At 48.4% G+C, this 13,930-nt stretch overlaps 1 protein-coding gene across 3 annotated transcripts in view; it reads right to left on the minus strand.

The window, feature by feature from the left end:
- Positions 1-12,036: 12,036 nt before the first annotated feature.
- Positions 12,037-13,930, minus strand: part of EPHB1 (EPH receptor B1) — a 77,650-nt gene continuing 75,756 nt past the window's right edge. For all 3 annotated transcript variants that reach the window (XM_062606498.1, XM_062606499.1, XM_062606500.1), the window contains one exon: positions 12,037-12,364. The gene's annotated coding sequence lies outside the window, so the exon portion shown is untranslated. The remainder of the gene's footprint in view (positions 12,365-13,930) is intronic.

Raw genomic sequence — 13,930 nt, forward strand, 5'->3', positions numbered from 1 at the left:
TGCTGTTCAGCAATCATCTCCCAGCACCAAGGAGTTTAACAAGACCTACTGCTTTCCAAGCCCGACTCACAGTTGACTTGTGCTACACAGTCATCCTCTGTGTTGTACCAACAACCCAGGCAAAATCCTTTAGAGATGCAGTTCCCCCTTATTTTCTCTCCCAGCTACAGCAGCAGTAACTAACACTCAGCACTGGCATTACAGAGGTTTCCAACTGTTTATAAGCAGCCCATAAAATAGCCAGCAGTGTTTGATCAAGCTCTAGTGTTTGCGTGTCATAGCTGTGCTGGCTGTTTCCAGCAAACAGAACTGTTTTTTTACATGTTTGCCTTGGCACACAGCTAGGGACACCAGACTGATGGGCGCATCGTGTGGGTCTCAACTGTGTGCCACTCCTGTTTGGTCACAGTCTGTAAAACCTCTATCTATCCTGGCACATCTCTTGGCATCAGATTGACTTTGCAGATCAGTGTGGCTGAAGCTGAAAAGTGGCTTTCTTCTTGCTCAGATGTTTGCCATGTCCCCTTCTGAAATGACCAAGAGACAGTTTTAAGTGCAGGCCTGCCAAAAACAGTGATGCCCAGGGAAGGGGTTTGCCACCAGGGATATATGGCTCTCCATCAGGCTGGTAACACCATCATGCCTCCATCATTCATAGTAAAGTGCTGATGTGTCCCATTTGCACTCTGGCTGCACTCCCCACTACCCCCAGCCACAGTTCTGCCGATGGATCCCATCAAGGGGACAGCTGCTGCTTCTCTGTTGCTCAGATTTGCTCTGCAAGACTTACTAAGCGATAAAACCTACAGTCACATGAAAGCAGTGCCAGGCATGCCGCCACCACCACATCACCCCAGCGCACAGGGTGAACATGCCTTCATCTCCAGGTCTCTACCAGTCCACAGGGCCGTTAGCTATGGTCAAGCAATCAGCACTCATCACAACCAAAACCGCAATAAGGGCACCCACATGCTCACCCATTTGCCTTTTCTCTGTGTTAAATACAAACTTACAAAAGCAGCAAGTACCACACAATTGGCAATTCAACAGACAAAGTTAGGTCACTCCACCTTCCTCCTCCTGACACTCACTGCCTGCAGAACCAGAGTGAAGAGCTGTTTACTTCTTCTCTGCTACTCCTCTACATCTCCAGAACCTCTGTTATGAAGAAGTTTCAGCTGTTCCCTCTTTCTGCACAGGGTGGTTCTTGACCTGCTCTTTTTTCTGGTCACAGGCGTTACTGGGAGATCACTCAAGAGATGAGAAGCTGCTCAGCTCATCAAACATCCTTTAAGCATTTGGCAGGGCATATGCTTAGCACAACAGTCAGTCCCAACAGAACTCATCCTGTTGCTTTTAAGAACTACGCCTCTCGCACCTACTGGGCTTAAGGAGAGGGTGAAAATGGAGCAGTGCAGCTCAGCTCCCTCCCTTCACACACTACAAGAGCCATGAAAAGTCCACAGTGAACCTCTTCCAAGGAAAGAGATGAGTGCCAGCAAGGAGAAATGAGTGTTGGAGCATCCTTGTAGGGCACGGCTCTGTCACTAAGCCAGTGCCACTGCTTCCAGTGATGCTTCCTATGATCCTGCTCCACAGGCACTGGAAACACCCTGGGACTAAAACCTGTTCTCCCTGTGGAGAATGCTTTGCCAGCAACCTTCAAACCCACAGATGGGAGGACATCCCTGCCTTCAGTGCTCTGCTGACCAATGGACCCTCAGAAACACCTCTTCTCCTTCACCAGCTCCACCGCCAGCAGCAATTAAACCTTCACTGCCTTGGCTGGGCAAGATAAATGGTGTTATTGGGATCACTTTCCTGCATGCCAACGTAAAACAAAATGCCAATCGATAATCCCAGCTGCCTCACCTGGCTGTTTTATTTCTCTTATTTCTCCCACCCTCACTTTTAATTTTGCTGCAAACCAGAGCTCTCTGTGGGGCTTGCACGATGGTTATAAACCAACATATCCTCATTAAGCCACGGCCTGTGGGCAACTGCAAGCATTCACCTTTTCTCTGTTTTTTTCCCTTTTTATTTATTTTTAAAAAATAAAAGGAAAAAAACAACCTCTCCCTCTATCAATATTTGACGAGGGTAATTTCAAAGGCTTGTTTAGTATGTTCTCCACATAAGGAGTCCTTAGGAGTGTTTATCACGTTCGAGGTATAATTACATTCAAATCCTGAGACACAGTTGCCAGGGTTACAGCTGCTGGTCGTTCCTCCAGCTTTTGTGTGTCTGGGGTTTCTCACCGCCCCCCGTGCATACACACACACATACCACATTCTCTCCTCCTTTTGCTGTTGGGCTAGGAGAGGATAACGATGGGCAGGTTATGGACCAGGTCACAACAGGCATCTCCCAGCCTAAAGGGGAAGTCAGCATCACCACGTGGGATAGGATAGAGGGTTGAATATTGCTGACAGAAGTATTATAGTAAGAACCTCAGTGGCCGTAGAAGCTCCTTGGAATCAGAGACAGCAACATCTTTCCTTCATCCCTTAAATCTCAAGTCAAAATAAGATCTAAAGAGTGAAGACATGAATTGACAGGGGTATACAGTTGCATAATCCCAAGGGAGAGGTCCAAGAAAGGCCAGCGCTGCTGCCGTGCCAGCCTGGGTTCTCCTTGTACTCCTAGCCTTCTCCAGGAGGGACAGGATGACCATGCAGTCTTGCCACAAGTTCCTCTGCTCTAGCTAAGCCAGGAAAAGCCTCCTGAAAGGTGCTAGATGCCAAAGGACACTAGCTCAGGAAGCACCACCAGAACATAAACTGGGTCTAGGGCATTCTTGCAAACATACCTAGCATTAGGGGGGTTTAAACCATGTATATACAGATCATGGGCTACTTGCTGGAGACCTGGGTTCATATTACCGAACCATGCAGAAAGGGGAAGGGGATAATACCTCTAGCTCCCTGCCTCAATCAAATGTGATTATCCCAGCTATGCACAAGGTCATGTGCATGAAGCTAACTGTGACCACCAAAGCTGGGAGCACCCTAGCACCATTGTTAGCTGGTAATGTGGATCTATTGAAATGCCCCCAAGACCCTACTAAATTGGAAGATTTTAGCAAACTAGAAAGAGAAATTAAAACCTTAGTATTTCTGCTGCAACACCACATCCCCTTCCTGCTGCACCAGCTACCTGGTTATCTGCAGGACAAAGGCAATGCTTAACAAGGTGTTAATAGCAACCCTCATGACAGGGGCAACCCAAGCCATTCTCCCCTCCTGCCCATGCTCTGTCTGTCTATCCAGCCACATTTAACTCCTTTTCCTGACCTCAAGACAGGCAGAAACTCAGCTCATACCTTGCATTTCCCAGACAGTGCCAGTAAATGCTGTTTTACCATACAGCAAGGAACTGGAATTGAATTGCCTTTGTTCTAGTTCCAATTTTAAATAATATGAACCTTCATACAATAGGCAGCGTTATCACTAATCCCCACAGTTGAGCCTGAAATAAGCTTACAAACCATGCAGCAGTCACTGTGGGAAGAACAATTATTCTAACAAAGGATGGAGGGGGGCAGGGAACAACCACAAGCTCTTTGGGTTATATGGAGGGTGAACACAATTGTTGTCAGACCACAGTAAATAGATAATAATAAAAAACAATCATAAAAAAAAAGCACACAACTGCAGTGTGAAGGCCTGGTAAAAATATTTACAAATATTTCAAGAATAGGAAAAACTACCTCCTACAGTCAATAGGTTGCAAAACAAATTCAGATAGAACCTATTGTTTACCCCTAAATCAGCTCTAATGGACTAGCAAATGTGATTATCAGCATTCTGTGGGGAAGGGCAGCATCAGCATTCATTACAGGTGTGCTCAGTAAAGACTCCTTTGGCCACAGGTTCATTTGCAGTTATTAAAATGCATCTAGTTAGGACGCACAGAGCATGCAGCAAGTTCCAAATTCCTGGGCACCAGCATGCAGTATTTGCTTTAATTTATTATGTGTGCTTTATGTATTATTTTACTGTGTCAATGCCACAGTGCAAATGAGAAACCCCATCTCAAAGACGCCAAATGGAATAGAGCTTAGCATTTTATGTCACCTATGCACTCCGAGTTGGCACATTCTTTGTTCCTAGGGGAAAGCTTTTACACCAAGGACAAGCAACCAGAGAGCTGGCAGCCGTGGCAGCTATTCTCACTGCCAGCGGTGGGGAAGGGACTAGCACAGTACACTAAGGGGAAAGCAATAATATAGGATCAGGGAAGCCTTGCTATCTTCCTAAGGACACAAACCAGATGACTGCTGGGCCACCCTGAGCACTGTTGTTATCCTACAAATACATAGGACTGACAGAAAACCAGGAAAGGAGAGAAGCCACAAGATAGCTTGCAGTATGAGATGAGAGAAATAAATGAAGCACACCTCATCTTACTTACCCAAGAGGGAGAACAAAGCCACACGAGAAGTCATGGAGCAACTATGCCTAGGCTGAAGCTCTCGAGGAGAGTAGCCCTCAATTGGACACAGCTGAGAGGGAAGGCTTGGGTCTGATTATTAAAGGGACCAGCACAGGGAGATACCAGAGTCACTGAGGTCTGAACACCTCACCCCAAGTGTATGTTACTATTGCTAAAGCAGAAGGCCAGGTGGAGATCTGATCGTAAACATTTTCAAACAACAGGAGGGAGGATGAGGACATTGGGATGAAGGTCCAGAGCAGCATAAAGAGCACTGCTTTGTGGTCCTACCTCAAAATGCAGTGCTACAAGGGACACCATTTATCAGAGGAAGAAAACGGATATAAGATGACCACGGAGCTTGTTTGAGCATTTAAATTACAAGCAGGGCTTGTAAGGCAGAGGATCTGACATTTAATGCCTCTGTTTGTAAAGTGCTTGACATTCATGATAACAGAAGTGACACAGATAGGCAGCAAGGCCTTCTGTCCTTCTGGGAAAGCATGTGCACTGCTAAAACCAGCCTGGCTTTCCCTGTTTGCTAGCTGGGTCCCTGGGAGATGTGAATGCAGAGTGGTGTGTGTCTTACATGAGCACCTGTAGCACCCCTGGGACAGACTGCCTCCAGGCTCCTGGAAAAGTTGCCTTATCCACTTGTTCCTTAGCTTTCATCCCCAGAAGATGGAGCATCTATTATGCTTGCAGGCTCTGCAGGACACGTACCACATAGCCCTAAAGAGCCAGGTTTTTATCTTACTTGGGGCTCTGAAGAGCCATTGTAAGAAAAATAAAGTTCAACACTCGTTCCTCTATTGGAAAGCAGACTGGATGGAAATAACTTATTTTAAAAGCTGCCTCACCTGACAGCAGTTCAGAAATTGAAGTGGCAGAGGAGGAAGGAAACAATTATTAGTTAGGGTCTCAGGTAAGCCAATGCTCTGCAGCAACTACAGCCCTAGAACTATATTTAATGCAAGACTCAGCTTGCATTAAATAGCTGCCACCACTGGTACTGGTGGGTATCTTGGTAACCAGCAAGAAGTCCCAAGTCGTGGGAGACAACCAGCCTGGTCCCCAAGGGAATATGGTTTGAAAACCAGGATTAAACTAGTGAGCAAAATAAACACATAATGGAAAGATAAAAGAGTAAAAAATACTACCAGGTAGGCTTAGCATCACTAGAGCTAACTCTCTTCCCAGCCCATCTGATCCCAAGTGTTCCTATGGGATTTCCACCCTTAGCACAGTCATGAGAGCAGGCTTGTCCTTCCCATCCCCAATCCCCAGTAAAACTCTCAATTGCGCATTGGCCTCCAGAGGTTCTGCTAATGTGTGGCTGGAGAGTGGTCTACAAGGGCAGACAAGTCTCAGGGGTGGTTTCCAATGGTCCCAGGGTTCACAGGGCAGGACCTGGTAAAGCTGGACTGGGGAAGGCTGATTAGTTAGTATTGGCACATAATAGTATTGGCACCACATGTTTCCATACTGCCCAGCAAAGAGAAAGGACACTGGTGGTGACTGGGAGGGGAGCAGAGCCCAAGGTCTTTGGAGCACAGCACAGATCCCTGCCCTCTATCTCATCCATCCACCTGTATCTTCTCTTAATTACCTTAAAATAACACTCTCCCGCCTCATTTTTTATTATTAGTAATGAACAGATTTAAAGATTTCCCCCTTAAATTATGGTTCACCTGAGTAGATAATTAAAAGACTCTAAAGGAGATACATTTTTATGTGTAATTACGCCCACTTCTGCTGCTGTATCAGGGCTTTAAAAATATTTGCAAAACAACTCAAAACTTTTATTTTGTCAGTGCAATAATTGCTGCTTGTCATGGCTATCCATGCGGGTGTCTCTGCTCTAATGAGAGAAGCTTTGCTGAGGGAGGGAGGGAGGGCAGAGCTGGAGATACAGAGCATCAGTACAGCTGAGCAGCATGACACCAAGACAGCACAGGGCTGGCACGGAGCTCACCAAGAACCCAGGATCCAGCAGGTACAGCTTCAGGAAAAAGGATGCTGCGAGGGCTGGAGCAGCTGTGCTCGGGAGACAGGCTGAGAGAGCTGGGCTGGTTCAGACTGGAGAACAGAAGGCTCCTTAAGGGGAGACCTTAGAGCAGCTTCCAGTGCATAAAGGGGCTACAGGAAACCTGGAGAGGGGCTTCAGACAAGGGCCTGTAGTGACAGGACAAGGGGGAATGGCTTTAACCTGACAGAGGGGAGATTTAGATCAGAGATGAGGAAGCAGTTCTTCCCTGAGAGGGTGCTGAGGTGCTGGCACAGGTGCCCAGAGAAGCTGTGGCTGCCCCATCCCTGGCAGTGTTCCAGGCCAGGTTGGACAGGGTTTGGAGCAACCTGGTCTAGTGGAAGGTGTCCCTGCAAGTGACAAGGGCTTGGAACTGGATGAGCTTTAAGGTCCTTCCACCCTAAACCAGCCTGGGATTTTGTAACGTCTGTTTGTATTTTATGGGGAGATGGGATGGTGGAGGGGAGGATCAGAATCTTTCCCTGAACAGTACAAGGTTTGTTCTCCATCCATCATGCTAGTGGGCACACACACGGCTGGATCTCCTCCATGCATTGCTGGGTGCATCTGGTTTTGTTTGGCACACTCAAGGCTCAATGTAGAATCATAGAATGGTCTCGGTTGGAAGAGACCCTTAAAGATTAAGTAGTGCACACCCACCTTGCAATAAGCAAAGCCTTCTTTATCTAGACCAGCCTTCTTTATCTAGACCAGGTTGCTCAGAACTCTATCCAACCTGGCTTTGAACACTGCCAGAGATGGAGAACCTACAACCTCTTTGGGCAACCTGTTCCAGTGTTTCACCACCCTCATAGTGAAAAATTCCTTCCCTATATCTATTCTGAATCTACCTTCATATGATTTAAAACCATTACCCCTTGCCCTATCCTCATAGACCTTACTAAGATACTCAGTAATACCAGTGCTGGACCCAGCTGCCACCTCCCTGAGCTGGCTTGTACCCCAGACACATGGGGAAGAAGGTTAAGTTACCCACCATGAGCATGAGACTCTTGCAGAGGAGCTGAATGCATCAACATGCATGGTGGTAGCACCCACATGGATGTAGCAGTGGAGGTGCATTCATGTTCCTGATGAGAACAGGCTGGAAATGGGTGTTTGCTGCTGCTCAGGAGGCTTCCTCTGGTTCAGGGGATGCAGGAGTGACCACCTCTTCCAGCAGAGGTCTTGACTCCTAATACCTTGGTCCAGCCTGGCCCCTCGGAAGCAACAGCTCCCTCCCAGCACTACCCAGCAACTCACAGGCTGACAACCCTACAATGCAGCTCAGCTGAGCTAATTAGTAGTCTCGGAGACACCTTGTTTGTCAATTAGGCTTATTAGCACAGCTCAGCACCTTGTGAGCAGGGTTCAGCACTCCCAGGCGGTTCCCAGCTATCGCACATATCACACCCCAGTTAATGAATTATCTCCAAGCTAAAACCAGTCCTGACCTGACACCTGCTGCCCCAGTATACGCTGCTTCTCTCTATATTCCCTGGTCAAGTCAGTTGGGAGGAGGGAAAAACTGAAAGAAAGGGGTCCAGTAGACAGCCGGGCAGAGGGAAACGCACGAAGCAGCAAGTAAGAAGTGAGCATGGCAAAAAGATGCTGATTCTGTGCAGTGTGAGGCCACCTAAGGAGTGAGGAACAACTGGGGAGAGCAAGGAACACAGAGCACCAGGAAAAAGGTCCAAGGGAGCAGCAAGTAAGGTCTGTGGCCCCTGGTGCAATTCAGAAAGCAGAGAAGAGGGGAGGAAAGCTTGGTTGTGGAGACATAGACCTGGTGGGCATGGAAAGCTGCAACATCTTCTGCAGCATTAAAGCTGACAGGCTTCCCTGAGTGCACACAACGCAGCAGTGCCATGGTGGAGTCGCCACAAGCGACATTGCACCCATATGTTTGCAAAGCAATGAGTTCAAATAAATGCTAAATACAGGAGGGAAGATGGGTCCTCCAAGAGGAAGGCACTGTTGGGATAAAGGCTGAGCGGGGATCACCCATATGGGGGCCAGCACCAGGGTGGGTATCATCTGCCCTCCTGCTGGGATACCTGGAGCCAAGGAGCCAACACAGCAGTGCCAAACCAGCACTTACAGCCTCCAGGGGTGCCTACATGGCTTTGAAGTCTCCAGATCCATGCTGGAACTCACTGTGTGTAAAGAAGATGTAGTACCCCATCTCCCTCACAAGGGCACTGGGAAACAAATTCATTAGTATTTATAAAGAACTAAGAAACCCTGATTAGAGCCATGGAAAAAGCCCATGAGGAAAATGAATAATTCGGCATGCAGTGCTGAGCTGGGAAGGCACACAGTAAATAATGCATGGACTGCGCGTGGCACCAGCAGATAAAAGGCTTGGAAGCAGCTCTAGTACCGTGTGCCAAGAGCAGCAGCGGTCCAGGGAGGGCAAAACATCCTCTTAGTGGGCGTGGGAATGACCACTTCATAGCACCGGGATGCTAGGGGGTCTTCAGGCAGGCAGAATGGGTGTTTCAGGGTTTGGACTTTCTGTGTTCCTTCAGTGAGAGTGGACATCAGCCTGTGCCACACAGGGTGCTTCAATCCATCTGTCTGTGTTGCTAACAAAGATGTTAAACAGTGCCAGTGCCAATACTGATCCCTGAGTAACACCACTCATCACTGGTCCCCATTTGGATATTAAGCCATTGACCACAACTCTCTGAGTGCAACTATCAAGCCAGTTCCTTATGCAGTGAGTGATCCATCTGTCAGATCCATGCCTTTGCAATTTACAGACAAGGGTGTCATGCAGGACGATGTCAAATGCTTTGCACAAGTCCAGGTAGATGAGCATTCCAGAGGATGAGCAGAATCAATAGCATCACGTTGTTGCCCAACCAGGCTGGAGGGTTTCATACCTGATGCTGGGGGTGGCTTTGGGGACAGCGATGGGGTGGCCATGCAGGTTTAATCAAGAAGGTAACTAGAAACCAGCTAAAAGCAATTGAGTAGAGTAAATCCTGCCCTGTTCCGAGCACCTTGGGGAGCAGGGAGGATGCAAGCTGTGCATGCACACACAGGTTGGTGCATGCACATGCAACTTGCCTAGGAGGTGTATGCAGCGTGACCTGATAAACAAGCAACTTGGCTGGTGACAGGAGGTGGCTTTCTTGACAGCATCCCCCAAAACATCTCCCACAGGACCTGGAGGAGATTTTCACCTGGCCCTGCTCCATCCAAGCCCTCCTGGCTTCGGCACAGGCTCTCAGGCACCACTGCAGCCTGCCAGGCTTGTCCTCCAGGAAAAAAAAAACAGCACTTTTAATAGGCGATGAGGCATCTCCAATAATTCCAGCAGATGCTGCCATTTAATGCGGGTTGGCACATAACTTTATAATCGGACCATATTGCTCCAATTACAATTTAGCCTATAGTCCTCTTGGGCTTGTCTTTTATTTGTCTTTCATTGCCAAGTATGGGAGGGAAGGAGGGAAGTGGGAGAGGACGGGGGATGTGTGTCTCAGACCTCCTCCTCCTGCTCTGCCACATCTCTTTGTGCAGCCGGTAGCTTCCCAGCCACTTCTCTTCCCCAAGGCCAGGGCTGTCCTCAAGCCAGAGCTGTGCCCGATGCCTCATTTGCCCCATAGTAATGGAGTAAGAGCAATTGCCTCCCACCAGACCTCATGGGTGAGCAGCCCCCTATTGCACCTCACAGCACACCTCCTCCCCACCCTGTGTTGAGGGCAGCCTCAGCTCCATTTTCTGGATGTGGTGGGGTAAATCAAGAGCTACTCTATTGACCATCGGGTTAGGCTGGCATCGAGCTGGTGTGCTGGAGTATCGGGTATATTGAAATTTCTGAGGTCTGGTGCAGAGTAATTGGAGCCAACAAACTGCTTCCATTCCTCAAACCTGAGAGCCATGAAAAGAAAGATTTTTCATTTGGAAAGTCAGCCCCTGCTCTGGCTGTGACAGACACCTGTATCTGTATTCAAAGCTCAGGCAAAGTTTTCTGGACACTGTGTGGCCTTGGCAAATGATGTCTTGTTCCAGCTGGGATGCAGGTGACTGCATCCTGTGGGGAAAAAACCTACAAGGGACAGAGCCTGCAGCTGTACAAACCTGTATCAGCATGGTGAGGCTGCATCAAGGACTGTCCCTGTGCTCTGGGCTCTGCTAGTGACCCCACACAGCTCCCAGCCATCCTTCAGAGCCCCATTAAGCCATCAGACTGCCAGCAGGTCTCCTCCAGACCCTATTAAAAGGCTATTCCCAGACAAGCTACTTTGGTAACGTTAAGCACTGGCTGTAAATGTCTTTTGGTTACTTAAAGGGAAAATCTTAGGGCAACCTGTGTAAAGGATATACCCTCTCTTTTCCCCAAATCCCAGAGGACTCTAGAAACATGAACACTGGTAGCTCATTAAATCAAGTAGCTACTCAATCAAGGACACACAAACAGCTTCAGCTCTGCCCTCTATCAGCCACTGCCCATGTGCATCTTGCATGTCCAAAGACCTGTCAGGAGGCTGGATTTGATGGCAGAGGAGTTCTGGTTTCATTTGCCAGGATGGGTTTGGCTAAAAACCCTCCACCAAAACAGCTCAAAAACCCATTTACTCCAAGCTTGCCGTTCTCTCCCTGTGCACGACGCGTGAGGCAAAACTCACTGTGAGCCCAGGGCAGCAAGAACTCGGAAAGATCTCTGGATAGCAGCCGTGAGAAAGCCCCATATCAGCAATACCACAGCTCTGAGAATTACAGGGCAGCAGAGACCTCAGGGATGTGCCAGCACCACCCACAGCAGACACCTCCCTCCCCGTAAGATCACTCCAAAACCACAAGGCATGAGAATCCCGTAACTCGAAAGCTCTCCCTGTAGCAGCCCCTCTTTCTGAACCTCAAATACCTGTGTGGTGGTGATGTATTTCTAAAGCTATCCATTTTATATATATATATGTATATGTATATGAAAATCTAAACCTTCCTATTCCAGCCCTCACTGCCAGCTGGAGGACATTCCCGGTGGTCACCCAAAGCCAGCAGGGTCAGCTAATCTCACGCAGCAGCACCTGGAGGGGCTGCATGGTCGCAGCTGGATAAAAACCCTGAGCATAGCCAATGCAAAGGGAGGAATCCATTTTCCTGCAACCATTTACAGTAATCCTTAAGGCAAGCATGTTCAAGCTGAGCATCGGCCTTTTAATCGACAGGCTCCACAAAGGCTGGGGAGGCAAGGAGCCACTGTGCTCCCCCAGCACAGACAGCGCTTTCATCCCAGTCAGCACTTCCAGCGTGGCTTCCCCGAGCAATTCCACATCAGGACTTTGAAACACACTCTGCAGAGAAACCCATGCCAAGAAAATTCCTTCTCCCGGCTTTTTGCAGCAAGCAACCTCCGATAGGGATCACTGAGAATCGAGTGACTTCATTTACAAACTGGAGAGCCAAATCTGATAGACATCAAAATCTGAGGTAAGTCAAGGAGCGATGGAGCGCTGCCAGTTCCCCAAATGAATATTCATGGCAAATATTCACCCAGCTCCGAGCTGGAGAGAAACCGGCAGCAGAAAGACTGCCCCTGGGAAAGGGAAGGAGAGGGATCAAGCTTATTTCATCATTTTTATTGAGTGCAATTTTCTCTTTAGTACAATATTCTCTGAAAGTTACTGTTACAAACTCCGACAATTTCAACACAATCAACAAATTGGGGAAGGAGGCAGGGGGAGGGAGGGCAAAAAAAAATTACAAGGGTTGAAATTTTTTACAGACATCTCACTGGTTATGTACAGGACAGGGTAGGGCTGGCTGGCACAGGGCACGCTGCGGCTCGGGGGGCATCACCATCATCATCTCATGGGTGGCGGAGGGCAGCGGTCCCCAGGGACCAGTGTCAATCCCCTCTCCAGTGCCTCTGTGGTGCTGGACTTGATGCCCCTGCAAGGAGGGAAATGAGAAGAGGATGAGAACAAACATGTCCCACGCTGGGAGATGCAGTGGCACTTCCCCAAAACCATGTGCTGGAATGCTGAGCCCCTTTGTCCTGCAGCCGATGGCAACTGCATCCAGCAGAACCCAAAGACTTCTTACAGCAGATCCAGCCTCTCAAAGAAAGAAAGGAAAAAAACCCACAAAAAGCAGTGTTTAATTAATATGCTGTCAGAAAACTGATGATTTCACTGAAAGCTCTCAATTTTTTCCTCGGGGGAACAAAAAGGAATGGAAGAGACACATTTCTTTGTGTGAAGATGAGATGCTTCAGCGAGCAGAGACTGAGCCTTGATTTTGGGGGCGGGAGGGTTACTGTGTACCCCAGCAGTGATGATGCTTTTCTTTCTCCCCCCTCCCACTGTAGTACGAGCACCCTCAGGTCTAAAGCAGAAGCAAACCATCAGGCACCATGAAAAACTCTTTCCAATGTAACAAAGCCCACTCATTTTCTCTGCTGCCAGGGGGAAGCCAGAAGGTCTCCAAACTAGAAGAGCAGCACCAGGAGCACCTCCTTCTCACCCTGCAACCAGGAAGTCCTGTGTAGCAGCAAAATCCCATTATTTAGCTGCTCTGGAGAGGCAAAGATGCTTTTAATATACAGCTGCAGCTTGGAAACATAAAGGCACCACATTAAATAACAAAGCAGTTGACCGCTGTGTCCCTTTGCTGGGCCACTGACAACTGGGGCTCAATGGCTAATTATTGCCGGGTGCCTCTGTGCCTCTCTGAACATACCAATGCTTTCAAAAAACAACTCCAGCTATGTCTGACATTTCAGTGCTCTTAAAATGCATCATTCTCCTGAATGAAAATATTTTTTTTAGCAAGCCTGGGTAGTAATGAAACTTTTATTTAGTAATTTGGTGTTTGCAGAAAAAGGGGCATGGGAGAAAGCATAAGAAAAATTGAGACGATCTAAGGAAAAAAAAGAGCTTTGGCTGGGGGAAAAGATATCATTGCATATTCCTTATGCACCGGGGTCCATTTTCAGTGCTTGGAGATTCAGTCTCATGGCTCCCATTAGCATTAACGGGAGCAGAACAGCTAAACGGCTGGAAAATCAGTGACAACAGAAATACAACTGATGTTTTACAGAAGGCAACAGACGCAGGGTGCAGCAGATGCTGCTGAACACACTGCTGAGCCAGATGGGTCCACAGGAACCCAGGGCTGCAAATCAAGGTGGTTGCACCCAAGTCAGTGAGGTGACAGTGATTGGTATCGGCCACGGATTTGGCCACATTAAAGCTGAAGCCAAGCAATGGCTCCAGCACCACCTTCTCCCTGTGGCCTTTCCCAGCTCATTTAGCCACAGCCACCCTGCCCGGCAGCAGTGGAGCTGGGGAAGGGTTTGGGGTTTATATTCCCCTGAGGAGCCTGTGCCTCTCCCGGGGGAGGTGCAGCGGCAGCCCCTCTCTTCATCCAGGGACAGCTATGGATGATCTGCAAAGATCCCAAAGGACCCAAAGGTAAGGTCACGGGCAGCCAGGAGATGATGGGGAGGGGGCAGCA

Source organism: Pezoporus occidentalis, unplaced genomic scaffold (genome assembly GCF_034315485.1).
Source record: "Pezoporus occidentalis ecotype Australia unplaced genomic scaffold, CSIRO_AGI_Poc_V1 ctg97, whole genome shotgun sequence".
Classification (NCBI taxonomy): domain Eukaryota; kingdom Metazoa; phylum Chordata; class Aves; order Psittaciformes; family Psittacidae; genus Pezoporus; species Pezoporus occidentalis.